At 43.8% G+C, this 15,525-nt stretch overlaps 1 protein-coding gene across 4 annotated transcripts in view; it reads left to right on the top strand.

Annotated features, from left to right (window-relative positions):
* Positions 1 to 363: 363 nt before the first annotated feature.
* The window catches only part of LOC146990132 (SH3 and multiple ankyrin repeat domains protein 2-like), a 233,315-nt gene continuing 218,153 nt past the window's right edge, over positions 364 to 15,525 (top strand). For all 4 annotated transcript variants that reach the window (XR_015035061.1, XR_015035060.1, XR_015035058.1 and 1 more), the window contains exon 1: positions 364 to 484. The gene's annotated coding sequence lies outside the window, so the exon portion shown is untranslated. The remainder of the gene's footprint in view (positions 485 to 15,525) is intronic.

Here is a 15,525-nt window from a genome sequence, read left to right as displayed (position 1 = left end):
GACAGATGACGAACATCTCCACGGGCGCACATTCACCTGTCTTGTCGGAAAGGCGCTCACTTGGTGTCCTTATAATAAACGCCCCCCTCTCCTCTCCTCTCCTCTCCTCTCCTCCCCACCACCTCCCGTGTGTCCGTGTCAGGCGGGAGATGTGCAGCTCGCGGCCGCGCTCCGTGTCTGTCGTCTCATATTGAATTTCAGCTCGGCAGCAGTCGGGTTTCTCTCCGGGAGATCAGGTTTAAAACGCCGCCCGCCGCTTTTCTCCGCGTCGCTCCTCTCTGCCTCCTCCTGCCCCTCACTGCCCCCCTCTCCCCTCCGTCCGCAGACCCACACACTTGTGAGTAGAAGTTTGTCTCTCCGGCGGAGCTGCGCCCGGAGACTCGGAGGCATGAAGCGACATTAGGAGGAGGAAGAGGAGGAAGAGGACAGCCAGGCGAGGGGAGACCACAGTCCGACTTCACCGGAGCCAGGGGCGACGTCCGAGGTAGGCGCGGAGCTTTTCTTACTTTTACACCAGCCTGACACAGTGTGTAGGCGCAGCCTGAGTAAATACCCTGCTGCATGCACTTCTGTGTGGGACTTAGACCTGACTTTATATCCCTTTACTGGAGTGGAGTTGCAGCCATGGATACTAAACATAATGTTGGACAAATCTAATTCCCAATGAAATGTAGCGACCACTTAATAATATGCAGTTGTTTTTCCCCCTTTTCTTTTCCTTTAATTAATGTAGCAAGCTGCTTCATTAGTGGTAAATAAACATTTCTTCATGCATCAGTCATAGTTTCTGGTTGCCAGGTTCTGAAAAACCTCTCTGGCTGGTGAGTCATTAGTAGTCAAGTGATTAATAACGTCACCAATAATGGGCTGATGAGCGTCAGCATAATGAACCAGTGATTCCCAAACCAGCAGGTGCACAGGTCCGGTGGGGGAGGAGGAGGAGGAGGGCAAAAAAAAAAAGAAAAGAAAGAAAGAAAAAAAGCTGAGTGGACGTTTTCTCCTGTCAAATACAGGTGTAACTAATAACAGTATTAACTGCTGCTCCGGCTGCACTGAAACAGTTGCAGGGGCTGGATGATTTCTCCTTGGTGCTGTTTGTTCCACTTTTGCTCCTGGCTGTTTGAGCAGTTGTAGTTCTTTAAAGCAGAAGTAAGCGGAATGTTTGTGTTAATATAAGTCTTAAATAGTTCTATCTTCCGACAACAATCACTTATATAGAGTGTTTGGTCCGAAACACGGGTCTGTCAGTCACTCTGCTCTGCTGTAAGCCGAGGAGAAAATGTCTTGTATACTTCCTTGTATCCTACAAGCTTTATCCAATGAGGAGAGACAACGGCATGAAGGGCTGTGTGTGCAGCCAAGGGATGCACGTGAATGTGGTGACGTAGGGACGAGGACCAAAAGATCCATGACGAGGGCGGGGGCTGCTAACTCCATCAGCTGACAAAAAGTTAGCCAAAACCACCGGATCGCTTACTTCTGCTTTAATTTCATATCAGGACTTCCCTCTTGGTTTTTGTCACTGCTTCTCCACTGTTGTTGCCACTGGATGGATATTGAATTGTGCTGTGGCTGTTGCCTACACCAACAGAGAAAGTTTGTGAACCATTGCAAAGCAGTTCAGATGTCAATAAAATCTTTTTCAGGGTTCATAGGTTTCTCCAGCAGCCAATTTTCCAATTTACAATTGTAAGTTCTAAAGTTAATAATAGTTAGTAATTAATTAAACGTTTTTTGTCCAGGTGCTCTCACATATTTACTGTTTTTCTTCAGTAAAAGAAAATCAGAATAGCTTTAAGGTTTGGACACTGCCTGCCTCCAGTGGTCTGCATTTTTGCTGACAATATAAGGAAGCGTGACCCTTCCTATTGACTCTATTGACTGAAACAATGCAGCGATTAATGAAAACGATGACTGGCTGATCAACTGAGGCTGAAAGAGAAAACACAGTCATTGAGTCTATAACATTTTCAGCCCCACTCTGCTACAGTATCCAGATGGCCAGTGCTCAGTCGGCCCATTTGACTGATCCTCATGATGAACAGAACAACCAGTGCCAAGGCAAGCGTCCTGGTGGAGGAGGGTAAACACCAGCCGAGGGGATTTTTCACAACCTGGCAACCCAAAAGTTGGTCTAATTAATGGCTTATGACTGATATATGAAGCACGAGTGAGTGAATTATTTATTAAGCATTAATATGACTGTTTCCCAGTGGACAATGACACAGTCTGATTCCTCACCAAGAGTCGAACTGAGGTGAAATCATTATATGTGCACAGGCTACTCAGGCCACGCCCCCTTAATTGTTGGACAGAAACACACTGGGCCACACTTGCGTAGTGTGTAGCCGGCTGTCATGAGAGGAAGTTGTACATGTAGTTGTTTTTTTTGTGTGTGTTTATTTTAAGTCATTGTCGCTGTTTACAATGAAAGGTAGACTAAGAGACCAACAATGAAGTTATTGGAGTGTTTGACCCCCCACACACACACACACACACACACACATACACACACACACACGCACACACACACACTCAGGCCTCTATATTTCCTCACTCCATGACTTCATCCCCCTTTCATCCCTTTTTTGCACTTCTAGGTGAGGCTTCCTCTCATGTTTCCACTCAGTCATAAACGATATGTGTGCCTGATGTCGTCTTTAGTTGTGATATTATCATGTGTTGTGTTGGGTCCCAAAATAAGACTCTGTCTGGTTTTTTCTATTTACCCTTTTTCAAGTGCCCGTGTGTGTATGTGTGTGTGTTTGCACAACAAAAAGTCCAAGCTCACCGTCTGCTCCATCAGAGGTCTTGAGTTGTTGCTTCATGTCACTGCATGAACATATTTTGTGTGTTGTAGTCAAACTGTATTTACAGTGGTGTATAGAGATGTGGATTTGTTCATATTATGACACATGGTATTGGACCAAGTGAACAAACTGAGACAGAGACTATAGTAGCCTTTGGTATGAAGAACAACAGTAGAGGGTCTTGTTTTGTTCTTTAAGCAACATGAAAACAATAGAAAAGGAATACAAATGCAAACTGTTTTCCATTTACACAGCAAAGACATGAACAAATGCGTAATTATACAGCATTATATGTGCACATAAAATTCACTCACTTATCAAGTTCAAGGTCCGCAGTAGAGCTGTCCCGATTACCATATGATAATCGATTATTGGGGGGGGGGGGTGGGTGCGATCGTAATGTCTGACGGGGGGGGGGGGGGATACTATGACTATCACTGACTACTGGTATACAGATGTGTTCGGGGGTTTGGCCCTGTTTGGACTGTGCCAGAGCTGGAGTAAATTAATTTTTCATGGGGAATCATTAAAATTTTTCACACCACCCAGAGTGGGGCCTCAAACAATCATATTTTTAAGGTCTCCATCTCCAAATCTTATGAGATTCAGCAAACATGATGTCAATCTTATCAATGAGGAATTTGTTATATTCCAATGCATTTAATGTACAAACGCAGACAGGAAATAAAACTTCCTTCGTTGGGTCTAAACCCTGAGCTCGGCCTGAGTGGAAGTCAATATTTTCATGTCAAACTTGTGAGGTAGGAAGGGCCTTCTGAAGCTTTCTAGGTGGCGGTGTAGGGCCATGTTGCCAAGCCCGTATGTGAGGTTAGAGTTCTCCACTGTTCGATATTTCCGACGTAACAAAAAGCAGTAAATCACCACATTTTAGTGTCTGGATTCAGCAACAGTTTCTGCTCTACATGTGACTTAAATTGTAGATTAATCATCAAATTGATTTTGCCTCATCATTTCAACACTAACACGGGGTCAGTTCAGAATTTCTCTGAGCCTCAGATGGTGCTTTTTCTGAAATGGGTACTGGGAGGAAATTGTTCTGATTATTTCTTTTTTAGAGGAAATAGAAAGACAGAATTGGTTGGTGTGTGTCTCTGTGGGCTGCTGCCCAGCATTTCACAACTCTTATTTAACAATTTCACACGTTTAGAACTTGAATGAAGGCACATATACAATACAATTTACCATTGAAAATTGGGACTATGCGATGCTGAGGAATGGCTGAGAGAGCCACAGGCCTCTTTTCAGAAATAGCTGCTGAGTTGGGATGAGACCTGGTGACTGATGCAGAGCCAGGATTTCACCAAACCTTATCATTTCAGCTGCAGCTTCTCTCATCTGTGACATCCAATCTGAGCAGTGGCATTTACTGTTGGCTAATTTACCTAAATGTCAGGTGTGAGCATATAGGTGGGTGGACCGTCTCATTTACCTCGAGATGTTTAATTAATGCTTAACGGTTTTGCAGCCTGCACCTGCCTCCTCCCAGTGTTACAGTGAGTCCACCAGTAATATTAAAAAGGATTTCCAGGAATATTAATTCAGATCGCCGCCCGTTTCCTCCCCCAGCATCCACTTGTTTCCTGGACACTGCAGAAGCTGATTCATGCTCAGTTGCACTGCACTGTTCACTGATGTGGAAATGCTCCTGTGCTGAGGGTAATGTGAACGAGGTCAGGGGTCAGGGGAGTAATTCCTCAGCTGTTTTCTCTTCTTCACTTCCAATTTGTTACACATCTGAACCAGGGTGGGCTTCAGGGAGGCAGTGACCCAACACTGATCCTGTATCAGTGATCTGCAAAATGTTAAACCTGAGGAAATACTCTTTTTACAGGCAAAGTTTGCTATCATCGCATGGTGTACAGGTTGCACTGCCTGATGACGTAGGCTAACCCATGGTTCATTCGTTCTGGATCAGTCAGATCATTTAATCAAAAAACTGTCATCTTCAATTTGGAGCAGGTTGTACAGTTGTACATACAACTTTACTTGTAGTATTTCTTTTGACTAGGCTTTTTCTACACTTCTGAACAGTTTCACTGCTAAGATCATTTATTTGCAGTAGATTGCAGTGTTGTTGAGTCACTCCTGGAAGTGTAGGAAGTCCAGGTCTGACTGAGTGAAAAACTCTGATAACTGATCAATCAGCCGATATTACTCACGTTTCCATAAATACACATTATTGTGAAAATATTTTTGGGCTTTTTGCGCCTTTATTAAGATAGGAGAGACAGAAAATCAGACGGGAAAGCAATGGGGATGACATGCAGCAAAGGGCCACAATCGGATTTGATTTCTAAGAATAGCTCACACTGACAAATGAAGGTAACGGACCTATTGCTATGATTATAGGGATTATGGCAATGGGCCAATTTGCCAAAATATTGAACTATCCCTTTAACTGTTTAACAATAAATAACATTTATCATTTAAAACTGCCTCAATGCGGCACTTAACTCTTAGAAAATTTAAATAAAATGAATAAAAGTAACCAGTAAAGGACAAAAGCATCTAATGAATCGTGGCACACTTTGTTTTCACAATGTCAGTGTTGTGTGGATTAAACCTATAGAAATGAGAGGGGAACAAAAAAAGTCCTTCACATTGGTTCTTGTTGACCAATGCATACACTGGTGATATGACTGAGAGAGACTCAGATCAGACAATTAAATAGGTTGAGCCTGACTAGGAGCAGCTTCAGACCGATCCACCTGCACTGTCATAATAAAGATAAATGTAAGAATATAAGACACAAAATAAAATAGACAACTTGAGTTTTGTAGACGCCTCTACACTACAAACTCACTGTCAAACCTCCGGAGAGCACAGCCCTTTTCCTGCCCCACATTTATCTATGGGAGGGAGAAACAGGAAGTGTGTGTGTGAATGTGTGTGAGACACATAGAGTGGCAGCTTTGGAGTTTGTCATCAGTAATTATCAAAGTCAAACTAGGGGACATCTGAGTCCAATCACTCTATCAGCCCTGAAGGGCTTATACAGTGGGCGAAACAGAGAGAGAGAAAGGAAGAGGGAGAGCAAATGAGAGAGGGATGGTGGCAAGCAATGAAAGAGAGAGTAGATAAACAAACAGAGGATGGCGAGGGAGGGAGGGAAGGAGGGAGGGGTGGATGGTAATCTGCCGTGCTCCCAAACTCTCCGTCCTCTCCCTGCTGCTCGGTGACCTTATCCAGCTGTGACTCACATCTGCTGGGAAATGGAGCTGCTCTTTAGTCTAGTCAGGCGCCCTCCCAGTGCGCCCGCTGCCCTCTCAGACGGGGACCTGTGCCGTAGTGGGTTCGATACCGGCTTTCAGCTCTGAGCTTCTTACCTGTATCTTTCCTCCTAAAAGCAGATGGCGTCCACCCGCTGTGACAGACAGGAATGACTGGAGGCAGGTCCCCGTGGAGGGATGATTTTTTGAGTTTGTTCTTTTAAAGGAAAACATTTGACTGCTGGACCATCATGAACCTCCATGACTGAGTGAGTGAGTGAGGTTACACCATTGGTCAGCTCAGCTGAGTGTTGAATTATTCTGGTTGGCCGTTGCTCTTTCAAAACAATTTTGCACAGTCTTCAGTATGTCATCACGGCTAATAACTACACACTGTTAAAGGACAATTCCGGGCAAATTCAACTCAGGGCTGTATTTTCCTAACATTTTAGGTCTAAAAGAAGGAATCTGAAGATTTTCAGTTTAATGTCTCCTGTTTTGCACTAATTGTGTCTGTCCCCGCATCGCCACGGCAGAAATGAATGGGAGTGGATGCAAGTTCCACTGCATAGGCTGTTTACATCCCTCAAAGCCGCAGTGTTTTTCCACAGACAGCGTCAGATGGCGACTCAAACATGCACCGAGAAGTTTATTTACTTCAAGCAAGCCGACATGTTTGTAAAACTAGATCTAATTCAAAGTCTCCCGGAGTCTCGCGCGAGACCCAGTTGCCGTGCGCGGTGTGTTGAGGTGCAGTGGGAAAGCTACCGTTTGTGTCATAAACACTGGAATATCAACTCTTGACTTGCTTCAAGTAATAAAATCGTCTCGGCGCATGTTTGAGTGTCTGTGGGAAAAAATGTACACTTGAAGCAAGTCAAGAGTTGATATTCCTGTGTTTATGACACAAACAGTAGCTCCCACTGCACCTGAACACATCGTGCACGGCAACTTGGGTCTCGCGCAAGACTCTGGGAGACTTTGAATTAGATCTAGTTTTACAAACATGTCGGCTTGCTTGAAGTAAATAAACTTCTCGGTGCATGTTTGAGTCGCCATCTGACGCTGTCTGTGGAAAAAAAATTGCGGCTTTGAGGGATGTAAACAGCCTAAGCAGCGGAACTTGCATCCGCTTCCATTCATTTCTGCCGTGGCGATGCGGGGACAGACACAACTACCGCAAAACAGGAGCAATTAAACTGAAAATCTTCAGATTCCTTCTTTTAGACCTGAAATGATAGGAACATACACCCCCGACTCCCCGAGTTGAATTCATCTGGAATTGTCCTTTAAGTATTGTTTGGTGATCTACCATGAAAATAATGAATGAATAAAAGTTTTCCCTAATTGTCCGCCGCTGATTCAAACCTCCGGGGCTGGAGGTGTGACATCCAATGGCATCCCCCCAATAATACACCTGTTTTTAAAACTGGTGCGGCAAGAGGCAAGATGGCGGCTCACCATACTGGAGCAGTAGCGTCACATGCCTGCCTTGCCCTACATCTATCTCCTCAGTGATGAGCATCTCTGGCTTTTACACAAAGTCCTGTGGATTGTAAACCTGGACCCAAACCGGATTATTGGAGCCTAGACAGGATTGAAATGCACCTGAGCAGCTTGCCAGTTTTGCCGGCTACAAGGTATTTAGGCAACTGTTGGAGAGTGTTGCTACCACAGAGATCTTCTATGCCAAGAGGAGTTACTATGGTGGAAAAAAAGGGGGAACCTGAAGACTTCTTGTTGAGGGAGAGGAGTCACTTGGAGGCTTTTTTTATGGGCAAAGTTGAACTGAACTTTCTGTTGACTGAATTGAACTGCTTTTCTTATTATTGATGTGAGACGTTTTGTTTGAGATTTGTGCTTGGACTTTAATATACATGGGAGTAACTGCGTCACATTGTCAGCTGTGTCTTGCTTGTTGTCTCTCATGCGCGGCTATGGTGGTTTAATTGAAAGGTCACAAGTTGCCGAGTTGTGTATCCTTGTGTGGTATAAAGACCGGGTAAACCAAGAATAAATGTGTTTTATGTGTATAGTACCACAGAAAAACATATTATTAACCACTCTGTCAAATTTGAAGGACTAAAAAAGTTGTTAAATATATAAAACTCTGCATCAAAGTTGTCAATAAATGAGCAGCATTCTCAGGATGGTGGGGGTGTGTCGGCTGCCAGAGATGATTCACTGTCTCCTCGTGTCGACCTCTCCTGTCAGGACACTTGAAGCTAAAGCTAGCAAAAAACTTAAAGCAGAAGTAAGTGATCCGGTGGTTTTGGCTAACTTCCTGTCAGCCGATGGAGTTAGCAGTCCCCGCCCTCGTCCCTACGTCACCACATTCACGCGCATCCCTTGGCTGCACACACAGAGAGGACCGCCCCTTTATGCTGTTCTCTCTCCTCATTGGATAAAGGTTGTAGGATACAAGGAAAGTTTTCTCCTCGGCTTACAGCAGAGCAGAGTGACTGACAGACCCGTGTTTCAGACCAAACACTCTATAGAGCTCCGGACCCCACGTGACCTCCAGCGTTCGAGCGGCCATTTTGGCAGGAAACTGGCCAGCTCCGAAGCATTGACTGTAAGCGCCGAAGCCGTCTGAGTTCACATGATCTCACTTTAATTCCAACACATTGGACTTAGTATAAAAAAAACTAAATGGATTAAATATTACCGACCCTTATAATGCCCCCGGGGTGCTTTTCAAAAATATTTTCGCAGAACAGGACGTCCTAGACCTGCAGTATCTGGACACAGCTACCTGATCAACTACTCTACAAGCATACAAAAGCCGGCTTTATGCTCTTTGTGCTCCACAAAATGACACAAGCAGGAAAGACGGTGACAAAAAGAAAAGAAAGAGGCAAACACATATAAGATGTGAGTCTCCTTCGCCTCCAGCCTTTCCAAGCTGACCCAGAGCCGGTCGCAGCGCACCGCCGCATCCGCCGCACCCGCCGCGGGCTGATCAGCACCGGGGAGAGCTCCCGGTCGGCACCCCGACAGCACCCCGGACAGCTACGAGCTAACGTTAGCCATGCTACACTGCTTTAACTGGGATGATACGACACTTACCCTTCTAGTGAGGATACAGCAGGTTATGCTGGTAGATTCCACAGCTGGACGTTCATCACAAAGCCAGACTGCGTCCATGTGTAACCCTCCAGGCTTTTGTATGCTTTTAGAGCAGCGCGATGCAAAGTTGATCAGGTAGCCTAACTTAGCTGTGTCCGCATACTGCAGGTCTGGGACGTCCGCCGGCGGCCGGAGATACTTTTGAAAAGCACCCCAGGGGCATTATAAGGGTCGGTAATATTTAATCTATTTAGTTTTTATATATATTAAGTCCAATGTGTTGGAATTAAAGTGAGATCATGTGAACAGACGGCTTAAAATCTTCCATTTTACTGCCAAAATGTTGTGCAGCTGTTCTCCTGGTCCACCGATCCACGTCTGCCCTCCTCCCGCACTATCTACATATACAGTCACATTGTTTACGTTGTGTGTTTTAATTAATCCTGTTTAACACACACAGTGTGACCGCGGTACCGACAGAGTGACAGGCAGGCTCATTGTCAATGTGCAGAGGGATGGTTACTCCCCACAGTGACTCCCGACACTTAAACCTAGTTGCTTCTATACTGAAAAACCCTGACATGTCAAGCTTTAGGGTGTGTTAGAGGACTAATTTATCCGTCTAACCCACAGTCTATGGTCTAACCATCATAACTATGACACCTGAGACGGTAAACACAGCTGATCGATCGAAAAAAAATTAAGGTGGAGTGAATTTTTTCTGTCACTGAAAACGGCTGGTTCTTGAACGTAACTCGGTCAAAGTGAGACGTATCCTCAATATGTTTTGCAGTTCTGTTAGGTCATACTACATGCTGACAAAGTTATACATGTAAGACTTGTATGGGCTCGGAGAAAATCGCTTTGTTACTCTCGTTCCGCACCTGGCTCTCCCCTGTATCTACTCTACGAAAATCTTCAGATTCCTGCCAAAATGGCGTCGCTGTCAGTTTCGGGGCTGCGTGACGTCAGCTCCCGGAGCTCTATAGAAGTAATTGCTGTCGGAATATAGAACTATTTAAGATTTATATTAACACTAACATTCCGCTTACTTCTGCTTTAATTTTTTTCACACAATGTAAATGGACAAAACACGCTGACCAGGAACGAGATGTAAACAGGAGCAGCATGGTGGATTATAACCTGTTGCAGCTGCATGGCTGCTGCTGCTGCTGACTGTTTTAGACACCAAGAGTGAAGGTAAGAAATATTTCCTGAAGGTTTGATCAGCTGTGTCAGTGCTGAGGACTCGGATGTGTGGGGGTATGTTGGTCACTTTCCCTTCTTTATGTTATGACGACGCGTATCAGAGACGTTCTTGTAGGCTACAGTAGGTTTATATACAGTCTATGATTAAGCCTAGCTCTCTTGCGATGGGGCGTGTTTCTTTGCCTGCAGCGGACACACCCACATCGTCCTGAGGCACAGATTGCTGCTCATTTATTGTCAACTTTGATGCATAATGACTTTTTTAGTCCTTCAAATTTGACAGAGTGGTTAATAATATGTTTTCCTGTGGTATTATCAACCTAAAACACATATTTATTTTTGGTTTCCCCAGTCTTTAAAATCTTGCAGTTTTTCTCTGAAATATTGACGCTTCTTGAAAAAGTCTTTGGGCATGCCCGGTTGAGCGGTGCTGTCCGTGGTACTGGAAGGGGAGTTTAGATCTAACATGTTTAATTGGCATTTAACCTGTTTGTCTGCATGATGGAAGCATCAGGAGAAAAGTGGACTGGTGATACGCAGCGCTACTCACAGGCCTTTATTAGTGGTTCAATTTAGTTTCCTCACAAATGAGTGACTGCTGCAGGACAAGAGACATGTCAGATGTCCACCTCCAACTTCCTCTGCTGCAGTCAGGAAGCAGAGCGAGGAAGAGGAAGCTTTCTGCCTCAAGATTACACACCGTGCTCTCCCTCACACATCGGCTTCATCTCTGCTGGTGGCGTTTTGTTAGTGGTAATGGAGAGATGGTGTTCAGGGGTGTGTGTGTGGTGCTAATGGCTTGTAAGAGCCCAATATAAAACTGTGTTGCGCTCCATTGCTGCCATGTCCTTTGCACATGAACTCGTGTTCTGACGTTTTAGAGATGATTTTATGTGTTAACTGCCAGCAGGTGACAAAGTCCTGACATGCACAAACGTCTCATTCAGGTGTATTGGCTCATAAACTGAACTTCATTAGGGAAATTAATGAATTTGAATGTTAATGGTCCAATAATATATGCTGCATTGATGATGCCTCAAACCTTCAACAACTACCTTCCCTCTGTTGATGGTGTTTTTACCATCTTTAATCCTAGATCAGAGCTACAACATACAGTAGCTGAGGAGCAGTTTAACAAATGACTGTTGGCTGGGTGTGGTATTTGTGTGACCCAAAAACAAAGTTGTTTCTTTTTTTTCTTATGAGAGGAGGAGGGTCTTGAAGTTCTGTTGACTTGTTGTGATGCTGTCATGACAGTAAAGTTGCTGACCAATCCCCACAGACCTCATGTGTACATGAATTTATTTGTTTAGTTCTGGTTCTTGCTCCTTCGCTGACACTGGGACTCTGAAACAACTTGTAATTTCTTTAAGTTGTCTATTCATTACCAAATAATTTATCAGTAATATAGAATATCTTTTGGGAAGGAATAGTTTTGCCTTTATAGGAGAGTGTAGATTTAGGAAAGCAGGGAAAGAGACTGGGGGAATGAAATGTGTTAAAGATTGTCTCAGTCAGGAGTCAAACTGGTGATCAGCACTTCAGGCATGCCAACATGGGATGTGCTCCCTAACCACTGGACCACTGAGCATCACTTATCAGTAATAGGCCTACATTTAAAATGGGAAAATGTCAGTAACTGCAAATCGATTTGTAAACCTTCTTTCTCTTCCAGCTTTTCAATGCTCTGAGTAATTAAAGCCCCTGTACAGAGCTTTTAACTGGATACGCAAAAGTCTCTGGTTTCTGCTGATGTGTCTCTGTTACTTACAACAGCAAATGAGCCAATCAGTGTGAAGATACGCTATTTCTAAGTAGTCTAATTCTACACCTCTGGAAGGCATGGTCGGGTCGGACCACTGACCAAACCATACCAATAGATACATTACTACGCACGCTGCAGATAGCTGCTAAAAAAATAACGTTTCCAAAACAAGTCTACACGCGCCGGCCAGACAAACGTCTTCATGACAGTAGGAAATGCAGTCTTCATTCCGGCAAAACACCACCGCTTTCGTCCACTGGGGCTGCCAAAATCAACACTAAATGAAAAGTCTGTACAGGGGCTTTAAAGTTAGACTGGAGCCTTGCTTTTTGTAAATTGTCTATTCATTATTTCAGTATATCAGTAATACAGTTAAAATAGAAAAACACATGAATGTGTTGCGTTGAATGTCGCTCCTAAAAGTTTCAGCAAGGAGCAGCAGTGCTATAGTGGAAAAAGTGAGATTGCCCATGGACTCATTTTTACCTCAACTACACATTTGTAAATTTTCAGGAGCTTGCGTGTAGTAAAGTTGTCATGGTGACAAACGGACAACTGGCTGAGAATTAAGGTGCTACAGGTGATTATGGTTATATTTTTAATGTCTTGTAGCTTACAGCTGTTGGTTCTACATTAAGGTTAAAACCAGTGCTGTGCTCGAGAATTCATCCCGTCATGTTCTTTCTATATAGCATAATGTTTCTGCTGTGTGTGTGTGTGTACACCACCTTCTATCTACCGTAGTTTCCTGTGCCTTGGCATTTCCTTCACATTTCACTGTGAGGCAATTATGGGATGCAAATACGCTGAATGGCCATAATTTGTATTAAAATGGAGTATGCTATTTGCACAGTGAGGGATGTAGAATGATTTTAAATGGGTTGTTCAGGTTACTCATTGTCCTGCTGTCACTAACTGAAAAAAACAACAGTGACAGAAGAACTGCGTTGTGTTCATTTTTCAGGTTCCCCCCAGAGAAACGTGTGACAGGCTGATTAGATTTCTACAGATTTGCCATCAATATTAATACACTTGCTTTCTCTTTTGACTGGAGTTCTGCAGGGGGCGAGATGTGCAGAGCTGTTGTTGTGTGGTGTGTTTGTCCAGCAGTGCTTTTTAACCTTTTTGTTTCTGCTACATGTGCAACTGTTAACCATCATTTATTGATGCAAAGCAGCACATTTGTGCGTTTGTGTGTCTAGATGCATTCCTCCGTGTGCTCTATTTCCTCCTCCAGATTCTCCAATCATGAAGCTTGAGGCTTCCACTCAGGACACCGAGGTCACAAAAGCATGAAATCCTAGTTTGATTATAAATACGTCTCCACGCTCAGAACCAGTGAAATGGGTATGCAGTCGCCATGGATACCTACTATATCATGGGCTCCATTACGGGGAAGCCCATTTGGTGCCTCCTGAGGAGCTGGTGAATCAGAGGCTTCGGCACAGTGCTTCAGTCCGTCATCTGCATTTCTCACATGTATCGTGTGTGATTTGGGTAAACGCTCGTCTTTGTGTTTGTGGAGGTTTGAGAAACAAAGGAGAGATTTGCAAGTAGGTGGAGTACTTTTCATTGTTCAGACGCTGTGGGTGTCAGCGCTGCTTAAAGGGCTTCTCCACCCAGCTTTACATCTGTCTGCTTGTCACTGCTCAGCTGTACAAGTCGTCTGTCGTCTTCAGTGGGGGCTGCTTTCACAAAGATTTTGACTGTGACTTAAATACAACAACTAATCAAACTCCTGATGGAGTTTAAATTCATCTGTTGCTCAAGTCTGTTTGTAGCACAATGAATTCTGGGTAAATTTTGATTATTTTCATTATAAAAACTAGGGGTGGTGGAAGAGAACAATACTGCATGATATTGTAATATTTCGTGTGTCAATAATGATGACATTGATACCGTGACCTTTTATTATGTAAATGTGACTAATACAACAATTACATATAATTAAGTCAGTCATAACCAGTCAACCAGTATTTATTTTTATATAAGAGAGGGAGGAGTCTCACATCCTCTAAGTTCAATACACTTGGTTGACACAGTAACAAGCCAAAATGTTGTAACTTCAGTAACATGTTAGCCTCTCTCATGGCCCTAATGCACTGCAGTACAGTGGATATTTGTGAGTGTGAAGGGATATTCCCCTGAAAAGTTCTCAGTATCATGTTGTGTGTGTGTGTGTGTGTGTTTTTTGTGGTCACTGTGACCTTAAACTTTGACCCTATAGCCCCTTAAGATCTAATCCCATTTCACTGAAGAGTTGTAACAAAGGAAGCTACAGACAGACAGACAGACAGACAGACAGACAGACAGACAGACAGACAGACAGACAGACAGACAGACAGACAGACAGACAGACAGACAGACAGACAGAAAACAACATGTCTGTGCTGACTTTTGCCGGTGCAGAAATATAAACCTGTCCTGGGGAACTGGAGCCAGTTTTGCAGATGCGGATGCTTCTTATTGTCAGAGCATCTTGTGTTGGCGCCTGCATCGATGGGCTGGACCAATTAAAATGAGCGGGAGGGCTGCAGCTGTGAGTCACGGGGGTTTGTGTCTCTGTTGCTTTGATTCTCATGTTTCTGGTTTTAATCCCTCTCTCAAAGCAGAAACTGAAACGTTTCCTCCACTGGTGGCTACACAGAAAAAAAAAAGAATCACACATGAAAAAGGAAGCAAAGTATTTATCTGTGATTTTTGCCGATAGTAATTTGAAATGTGCTGCTGTGCCTGCACTTGATGAAACTCTTTGATTAAGCTCACACTGGCAATCTTAGATCCAGTCTGTCAGAGTGTACGTGTCAAAGTCAGAGGTTTTCTCTGCTCATTTTTACAGTATGTTTCATCTCATAAAGAGAAAGGTGCTCAAGGCCACTTCAGATCCGCTCAGTTTTCTGTTCAGTTGGTGAGGTTACTACACGTCTTTTAGCAGCATCATGAGAGCGTCACTCGCTGTGAAACCGACAGTGAGTAAATTGAAGACATGGCACAGATTTGGAGGAGCATGGACAGTCAGCAGTCCATCATGTCACATCTGCATCATCTAAACACCTACAACAGATGTTACCTGAATGAGAGAAGAAGCATTAAGATGTGAGGGCGTGACTGCTTATGTGGTAACAATATGTTTAGATTAGGATTTAGTACAAACCTTCCTTGGGAAGTCACGGAAATAATGAGACGTTATCACGGCCTAAATGTGACCCAGGAGTGTTTGACAGGTGAAGTGTAAGACACAGCACAGAGATGCTCACAGAGTGTCAGATAATATTATAGTACAGTGTAGAAATATTGAACATAATGAGTGAATTTACAGAACCGGTTGACACAGATAACTGCAGCTCCCTTCACCGACGTAGTTTTATTTCTGAGATGATTTCTCTCTGAGGTCTGTTTATACTGTAGTACCTCACAGGTGAAATAAACACTCTCTGATCAT

The sequence above is a fragment of the Trachurus japonicus genome, chromosome 3 (genome assembly GCF_045865225.1).
Source record: "Trachurus japonicus isolate A0001 chromosome 3, Traja_1.0".
Classification (NCBI taxonomy): domain Eukaryota; kingdom Metazoa; phylum Chordata; class Actinopteri; order Carangiformes; family Carangidae; genus Trachurus; species Trachurus japonicus.
The sequence above is the reverse complement of the archived record's forward strand: the minus strand, read 5'-3'. Positions and strand labels throughout refer to the sequence as shown.